Genomic DNA, 10,006 nt, shown 5'->3' with positions numbered 1-10,006 from the left:
ACCTGTTTCAGAGCTGGATTTGGGAATTTTTAAACAAGTGTGTTGGGATTGACTTGCTAGAAGTTGCTGTAGACAGACTTTAGTCTTTACTTTTATTTTTAAACCCAGTAGTTAACACTTGACTCATATTTTGCATAAAGAATATTTTACTTCCCCCTCCTTTAACATCCTGGTAGATTAGATTAGACTAGATTAGATCAATCAACTGTTCACATCAATTAAGGTGAAGCTACAGCTTGATTGATGTGAACAGTTAGGACAAAGATCAGTGAAAATTAAGTCAGTTTTGCTATTTCTTCCAAATCACGCATGTGATCACTAGAAGACACAATAAGCTGTCTTGTCTTTCACGTTGAGGCAGGCATCTGGCTGCTCTTGAGAAATGTAACTGAGTGACGGAAGATAAATGAAAATGTTACCAAATCGTAAACCATCAACAAACAGCCTCAAAAGTTCCTAAATAAATGTATTTTCAGTTGCAACATATTGAGAGGTAAAACATATAATACTTTTTGTATTTGTATCGCTTTTTTACAAGCGATTCACGTAACTTCCTGCAGTGTTTTCTTATGATAGAACCCATTTCTAAAGCATGAATGCAGAAGTGCACATATTTCTCTCATGGACGGATCATGTGGGGCTTTTGTTGTACTAAAAAAATATTGTGCTTATGTAAGTAGTTAATGCCAGAAATGATAAGGATCATGCCAGACAGTACATGTATGAACATATCACATACCTGGATTGCTAAAAAATAAAACAGGTTTTTGAGCCAATGACCTGACGGGAATACAGACGTGTTATCATAGTACTTCCATTTTTGATTCACATCAGAAAGAATGCGCAGCTTAGAGAAGGACTTGCTGCACTACGTTGGTTTAGTATTTGAAATAAAAATGTACTTTAGTTGAACAAATACAAAGTGTTTCTGCTATTACTGGATAAAAATCTGTCATGTGATTTTGACAAATAATCTGCTTGAATGTTCCCCAGTTTTTAACTATTTTTAATTTGATTTTAAGTTAGAGGGAGGGTCAGCAGACAGCTGGCAAGTGAAGATGAATCGGTTACCCCGGTAACCCCAGTTGAAGTTAATTGTCTTTCATGAACAGAAAGCCTGGATTTTCCCTCATCTCAGGGTTAGGTTGACAAATTCAGAGTTGTTAGCTAAACCTGCTTTCTGGAATAGGGCTCTGGTTTGCTCTTGTGTTTTGTGGTTTCACTCTCTCCGTGGTCTGGTTTGGGTTGGGCATGCAAGGTTCTGCTTATGGATGGAGGCGTGGTCTCCCGCTCTTCGGTCATCCGCTTCATCACATGGATTCTTCTTCTGCAATGTAAACTAAGCTGTTCCACTCACCTCCCAATCCAGTATCACGGAGTAACATTAACGGAATTTCTGACAGACTTACCTGGACTAATCTACCTCTCCACTCACCCAGTGAAATGCTGTCCAGTTACCTGCTTTGGCTCTTGAAATACTCCATGCTGTGATCCTCTCTGTACAAGCTATTCTTTCATGAAAAACAAAACCTGTGGCCTTCTTCAATTACCACCAATTACAAAAATGCAAAAAAGTCTATTGGAATGATTTGAGGTTTTTTTAAATGTTAAACATGGTAATATACTGTAATCCACAAGAGAAAAGGATTAAAACAAAGACAGACATGTAAAGTTAAGAATGCATATTCATGAATATCACATTTACAATATGAATGAGCAGAAAATACAGTTAAATATCCCTTGATGTCATTTAAAAGTGGCACACTACAGCTGAAAATGATCCTGGCAGGCTGAACAAGGAAGGTGCTGCTCCCAGACTTCAGCATTGTGGCGAAGGACACTCAAAGCTCTCAGAGTGCAAATATCAAAGCTCGGCTGGTAGCTTTCCTGTTGATGGTTTGGAGACGCACGGAGGTGCTGAGACTGTTCACTGTGGTGTTCATAGCTGTTACATGGTGAAAAATGGCATGAACACAAGCATAAATATCTTAAAGTCACTGCTAATAGCTTTGCTTGTCTCAAAGGCTGACCGCTCTGGTGGAAATGTCCAGACTCCACGGTCTTGGACTACAGCTGGCCAGATGAGACGGTGGTCTCATTTTGAGCAAATTTTAGCGTGTCCTTTCAATTCTTTGCACCCTACGTGTGGGGTGTGTACCTGGAGTTAATGGCCCCTTTCTCCACCATGTTTGGTTCTGGTTGGAGTGACACATTAGCTCCAGTCTCACGGAAAGCAAAAGAGCGACTATTGTCACCTGATGCTGTCCAAGAGGGTGGAATTAGAGTCCATTTTCAAGATGCAGGGGTTACTTGAGAAGTTGCATTATACAGAGAACTACCACAACAGTTACCTGACTAAGACTACATGTATGGAAGCATTAGAAAATACATGTAGCAGAAATTACTTATTTTTCAGTATAAAATGTATATATTTCTGAAGTAGTTTAATCAGTAACAGTGAAAACTGAACATGTTTCTTTTGCATTAATGAAATAAATCATCTGCAAAAGTAAGTATATCCCATGTAAAATGTTGGCCTTTTAAAACGTATTAAACAGTATTACCAAAAATGCTATGTTCAAAAAGGCAGCTATATTTATTCCACTCTAAGCAAGATCATCGCCAAGTGGTTTATGTCAGACACATTGAACTCAAGAGCAGACTGTTTGATGGAAAAAGGTGTCTCGAATCTATAGATTTCAGGACCCTTCATGGGAGGCATGCCAGAAAAAAAAGATGCTTTCTAAAAAGAATATTAAAAGACAACAGACTGAAGCTGAATAAAGACAATGACCAGCTAGATAACTAAACCTAACCTTTCCGTATAAAAAGCTGTCTGAATGGAATGTAAATGTGTGAATGCTGAAAAATAAGGGCTCATAATGCAAGAAAATTGACCATATAATGGCTCAAAAAGATTTCAGGGTTCCATCAAGGACTAATTCTCTAGAAATACACACAGCTTTGAACTTTAAAATGTGGGGATTTGAAATAGTCTGCTAATTCAGGAAATACTTTTGTCAAAAAAGAGTAAAATGCTATCATTTTAATGAGCTATTGTCAGAAACAAATGAGCATCTTCAAAATACCTCAAATATTTTTGTTTTGTTTTGTTTTTCCTTTTCCCCCCATCTGAGGCCAACAGTGTAACTGATTTTTCAACCGAAGAATATTTGATCTTCTGATATTTGTGCTGAATCACTGAAAATGTTTTTCCCATGTGTTTGTCAACTAGAACCTACCACCGGGATCTAATGTTTGCTTATGCACTTGACATTTTTCCTATTTTTGTTGAAACTGAGAACATGTATGTTTTATATACAAGTGCTGTACGAAAAAGAATGAGAAATAATGTAAGTATAAATATTTTGCAAATAATAACAACAGGAAAAAAATCACAGAAATGGTCTTTCATCTGTTTTTACATTTTACGCTTTTATGCCTTCTTTTTCATCTTTTAGCTGTAACAAGGTAAATCACTGATGAAATACAGGAAAAATCCCTTGTAATCGCCACAGCAAAGATTCATATAAAACCAGCAGTTTCTTACCCACAGGCCTTGGAGTGGATAGTATGTACTCTGCCCAGCTGTCCTGGATATAATCCATGCACATTCCTCCCCAAACGTGATCTTCTGTAGAGAAAAAGAAACAAAATTCTGTGTGAAAAACTTTTTGCTCTTACTCCTGACATTGCTACACTTCATTAATCATGACTCAGATATCCAAAAATATAAAATGATAAAATGACATTTGATCACATAAAAGTTCATGAAATTCAATAAGGTTACAGACTTTTCTAATACATTTTTGAAAGCTAATTAGCCTATCTTAAGGCCAGTTGTTATTTCTTTCTCCAGTGGGCTAGTAGAGTTTTGCTCCAGCAAGATAGAGAAATCAAATCCAAGCTATCTGCGGAGTACAGTGACTGCATTTGTTTCTACTTGGATTTCTACATATATTTGGGATTTACTGTAAATGTAATACTTTTATGGCAAGAATAATCTGATGTTAGCCAAATATATACTGCACTACTGCAGCAGAATAGATGTGAAAGGTTTTTTGAAGTCTTTCTACTTTCAGTTTTGAAACTTACATATATACACTTTTACACTGTTCATAAAAAATTGCCTGACATTCTTTCGGGGGCCTTGTGCTCAATCCACAGCAATGTGGAGACCAATTGGCATTTGACAATGAATAAAAAATTGGCAGATCCACCACTGGCATCCTGTGCTTTTCACAAATAAGCGCAGGCTCACCCTACGCACCTAAGACAGATGTAACAGGGTCTGGAGAAACTGTGGAAAACGTTGTGCTCCCTGTCACATGGTTCAGCATGACCGGTTTGGTGGCGGGTCAGTGATAGACTTGGGAGCCACATCCATGGAGCAAAGCACATACTTCTAGAGACTAGGCAATGGCACCCCGACTGCCTGACTAAGTTTCATGATGAAATCAATGGACCCACTGTCAGACCCTATGCTGATGCAGTAGTTCCTGGGTTCCTCCTGGTGGATGACAATGCCCGACCTCATATGGTAAGAGTATGTAGGCAGTTCTTGAAGGAATTGATACCATTGACTAAAATGACTGAAATTCAAGATGTTCTAGATGCACCTCTAGAACATCATGTTTTATTCCATCGGACACCACAAGTTTGTAGCTCAGACTGTCGAGTAGTTCAGAGACGCCCTGATTCAGATCTGGGAAGAAATCGCCAGGACACCATCTGCCATCTTATTAGCTTGTCATACAAGCATGTCAGGGTCAGACAAACTACTGGGTATTATTTATGTTGTTGCAATGAAATTTCTGCAAAATGATCCAGCCTGCCACATCAGAATTTCATTTTGAATTAAGGGGTTGTGTATGAATTCAGCCCTCTGTAGGCTGATAATTTTAATTTCCATCAAACGATGCCATCCTGTCGTTCCTAACACAATACGCAGTTCAGTATAGATATAAGCATGACTTTTTTTTAACAAGATTTTTTATTTATTTCTTTTATTTTGTAGCAGTATAATTTACAATTATTACTTATACTATAAGTAAATTTGAGGGCTATTTGTAACAAAGTATTTACACATTATGGCATTAATACTTTTACTTAAGCAAAAGATCAGAGTGTTTTTTGAGCACTTTATCCAGATTTAGTTTGATAGAGTGACCACTCACTTTGGCTTTAACATAGCTGGTGAGACAAGCTCTTTGGAGTTGTGAGACTCTCTGAACTCATGCAGCCTCACAGCGACACCGGATCCTGCCATCACTGTCCAAGTTAATGTCTGCAACAGATCCCAGCGAAGGCCAACAATGAATCCACAATAATATCACAGTTCAAGTTTGAGAGTTTCCTGAAGAAAACACAGGAGACACAATTATCTCTGCTGAATAATGCATTTCTATATCAATAGTCAACCCTTTAAATCTGTGAACATTCCTAATGACAACCCTAAGAAATACAGTCATCTTTAAGCCTCTAAAGTAATATATGTGTGCAGTATTCTGGTGTCATGTGCTAATATATTTTGATGGGTAATGATTATTTTGACCACTTGAGGTTGCTAGTGAGAAGTTACTGTTTTAGTTACGTTCATAGTGTCGTATTTTTAGTATATATAAATATAGTATTCTACTATCTATAACTATATTTTGTACAGCATATTTAATCCAAGTATAGCTGAAGGCAAAAGAAATGCAGTCAAAGCCTGCGTATAAAAAACAATCACATTAGTGAGTTTAAGCACAGAATAGGAACGATATAATGAATTCATTTATTTAATACTTTCGGCTTTGAAATATGTTTCCTACATAAGAAAAGCCTTGTTAATTGAAAAAGCAGCGGAGGACGTGCAGCCTTACCTTAACATAAGAGAGTCATCACATCTATTCGTCCTATTAACCCGAGACCAGATACTTATATGTACTCGATTCTGCTCAATATTTTCCTATCCTATGTTTCTCTTCTCTTCTCTGACAGAGAAACCCAACACTGAGTGCTCTGGCAACAAAGAAAACTGATACTAGCAACTTTAATCTCTCTCTCTCTGCCTCTCTCACTCTCACTCCCTCACTTGCTCACACACAGACGCATGCATACACCTGTAGTTCAAATTTGACCTGCTAGTAATTTGCACAGAGAAATATGTGGGAAGTCTTATCTTGCATACACACATTCATTCATCCAGAACTTCAAATTCCTGTAAAACAATGTTTCTATCTTCAGTTCAGAGGTTCGAATTTTTTTTTTTTACATTATGGGGACTGGGTTGGTTATCATAAAGAATATCAGATTGTCATGGCCTGGGTCTGATGACCCAGAGCTCATGTATTGTTTGTATATGTTTTTCCGTATGTTGTGTTTTTGGTGGTTTTCTCTCCCTTTGTCCTTTCTCCCTGTGTTCTCCCGGATGTTTTGGGGTCGCTGAGGGGACCGCGACCCGGAAGTGTTCCCGCATTGGAGGCTGCCGCACCTGACGCTCATTAGCCCTCACCAGCTGCAGCTGATGGCTTCATGGGGAGCGTCTTATTTAAGAAGGTGACGGAGCTCCAGTCGGCGCGGGATTATACTAAGTCTAACCTGTTAAGTACCTCCGTAGATTCGTGTGTGTGAACGGCTTCGCTACCAAAGGCTGCCTGCTGAGCTGTGTGTGTTTTTGTGTCACCAGGAGTCGGGAGTCAGGAAAGTCGTCACGAGGGGTAATCATGGAGTGGAATCGGGTTGTTGGAGTTGTCACCTTTTCACTGCTATGGACACGTGCACTGTGTGGGATTCACAGAGGAATCGCCACTGGAGTCACAGTGCTTGAATTGTATATAGTTGTCATTTTCTGTCCACTCACCATCAATAAATCCACTGTCCGTCACTAGAGTCTCGCGTTTGGGCCCTACTTTCCATACAACTCCACGGTCTGCCGTCGCAGCCCGTGACAGAGATGCTGCTATAGACACAGGCTGGGACCTCCCACAGTCCACTAAGCGCTTCTACTCCAGTTGATTATTTGCTATAATGGCAGAACTTTTGTCTTCTGTTTGGTCCTTAGTCTCACTTTTTATTTCATTCTTTCTTTTTTTCGGTTTGTTTTCTTTCTACTCAAATCAGTCATGGCAGAGCATCTGTTGGTTCCATGAAAATATCTTCTGGTCCTTCTTATCTACAGTTTGACAACAGGCTATCACACTGTTTACCCTATAAAGCCTTTGAATGGATGTTGCTGTAAGCTGGTGCTACATTAAAAGAAATGAGCTGAACTGACCTCAGTTTAGTTAATATTAACATCTCCAAAATAGGAATAATACCTGGAGCGTACAAACACAGAAGTTGACACTTGTTCAGACGAAGAGTTCAACATACCTAGGGTATCTTTGTGTTATCTGGTTTCACTTACTCTAACTTACCCAAGTAATTGGTTGACATCATCTAACCAGTCACAGAGGCATGTTTCACAGATCATATGAATTGTTTTCCACAAAAAGTTAACCCAATGAGTCGCGCCTGCTGCAGAAATATTATCAAATGGTGATATAAATCTCTACAGATCACAAAAATGTACCAGTAAAATACAATATTGTGGTCGCAAATTTTGAAGCCATTCTGATAACCTTCTCCCACCAACGATGTGGAGATCCAAATCCAATTAAAATCAAGACACTCAAAAAGATGCTCTGTAAAAGAGTAGAATTCTTGGAACAGAGTTTAATACACTGAATCATATGAACAGCAGGAAAAATACATACAGACATTTAGCAAGAGAATTACAAAGCAGAAAGCAAGCAAAGCAAAACCCCGGGGTGTACAGCCTTAAGCACAGACAGTAGAGCAACACAGAGACGGACAGGTAGCAGCAGCAGGAGGAAAAGAGCTCTGGGGTTGTCCTCTGGTCCCCTAATATAGGGACCAGTATCCCCGCCCCCTGCTGCTGGGTAACTTTCCCACACGCCCAGCACAGCTGCTGGGGTCAGGTAGCGCCCAAGGTCCTGGCCAAAGGCCAGTCAGGACTCTGAGTACCCCTTGCTCTGGCTTATCACAATAGGTCATGACACGGTCAAAGGTCACACATTGATCCTAATTATTAAATCTTATACAGCAAGTGGCACAATCTTAAAACATATAATACACAGGTTACATGCTTAAAAACACTTCAGTGTGGGTTCAAAGTGTGTGTGTGTGTGTGTGTGTGTGTGTGTGTGTGTGTGTGTGATATTTTATCGTGATGTGTTCAGGATCTCTATTACAATGTTACTGTTTTGGTTGTGCTGCATTAAAGACGTTAAATTAATTAATTATTAAGTAAATTATTCAGGAGAACTCTCCCCTTACATTAACTGCCCTGTTACTGTACCAACTTAATAAACCTCGGTGAAGCAAAAATGTCTTGTGCTTGAGACTCTACATGAAAGTTAAAATATATATGTTCAGTGCAGATAGATATATAGTGTATATAGTTACATAGTTATACATATCAAACAAAAATCCACCACAATATTGTTGTTAAAAGGATGCTGATAAATGTTGCAGAAAATGTTTTAGTTATTCTGGCGATTTAGTGCACACAATAAATATTTTAATTCCAATTAATAGTTTTATCACCAAGTGCGTTCTCACTGCTGATTATTATTTGTAAGGTGATGGCTGCAGTTCAGACTGAATCCATTTAAACTTTAAAGCTTACTATCACACAGCCTAATAAAGGAGATGCTTCAACTTGTTGCAGATCAAAAGTAAATCATTTTTATTGGTCGAGCAGGTATCCTTGCTGTGTATTCTGTGTTTGGAGGTCCTTCCAGGAATGTTGATGCTATTTTCTGAAGATTTATTTGGTCAGTAGGTGATAATTTCATACCTGCTGATCTCTAATCTGGATCTTAACCTGCTCTGTAGCAGGTTTCAAAAATATTTAAAATATGCTCGCAAATATGCTAATACAATAACAATCATCATCATAGTCACAATCATAATAATTGCATCAAGTGCTGAGATCTAACAATAAAATACTAAAAAAAAAATCAACATGTACAATGAATTTACATTTATTAATAAATCTCATTTTTGAACAATATCCTTAAACTACCTCATGGACGTTGTAGACCAGAGACTGAGACTGAATTGTTTTTTCAGACACCAATTGATTAATGCAAAGCACCAGCACCAGCAACAGGAGCATCACTCCCACAGCCAGACTGGGACCGGATCCTTAAACAAAGCAGCCATTGAGTGGAAGGCTGGGGAGGAAAAGAGGGGGGGTTGCTATACATTTTCTTAAAACACAACACAACAAAACAAACAAACAGCAAAACATTGCCGAAAATACATATTTTGAGTTGGGCAAAACATACACTTAAATATACACACAAAGAAGACACTTATATCTGCTGTGAATCACAGGGAAATGAATTATAACTGAATTGAATCTGGACACATACAAACCCTTCACACACACACACACACACACACACACACACACACACACACACACACACACACACACACACACACACACACACACAGCGAGAGAGATAGGGAGAGAGAGAGAGGGGAGAGAGAGAACAAAAGCCAGGGATCAACAAAAGCCTAGGATGCCATGAGGAGACAGATGCTGCATTCACGTGTTCTTCGTAAAGTCTCGTTTACCACATACACATGTAGCCAACAAACAAACGCGGAAACTCGCTAGGAGACTCTTTCAAGTGCAAAAACAAAAATTGAAACACCTGGGTTTTCACAAAATAAAAATAAAGGGTAAAGATGAGATAAAGCAGAAAAAGTTAGAGTACTGAGAAGAATACACTACAAGTAATCTTTTTTTCATTTTGAATGCGCGAGAAATAGCTCAGTGGAAGTCCACAAACGTTTTTGTATGTTAACCACAACGTAATCTCCATCATTCGAATAGGATTCAAATCATTTTAGCGCCTTTAGAGTTTATCCACGGTTTCGTGACAAGGGTGAGTCCAGCAAAGAGATTCAATTACACCAAGAATGGCCCCTTTTTAGCCAATAGATG

Source organism: Pelmatolapia mariae, linkage group LG6 (genome assembly GCF_036321145.2).
Source record: "Pelmatolapia mariae isolate MD_Pm_ZW linkage group LG6, Pm_UMD_F_2, whole genome shotgun sequence".
Taxonomy (NCBI): domain Eukaryota; kingdom Metazoa; phylum Chordata; class Actinopteri; order Cichliformes; family Cichlidae; genus Pelmatolapia; species Pelmatolapia mariae.
Note: the sequence above shows the minus strand (reverse complement) of the source record.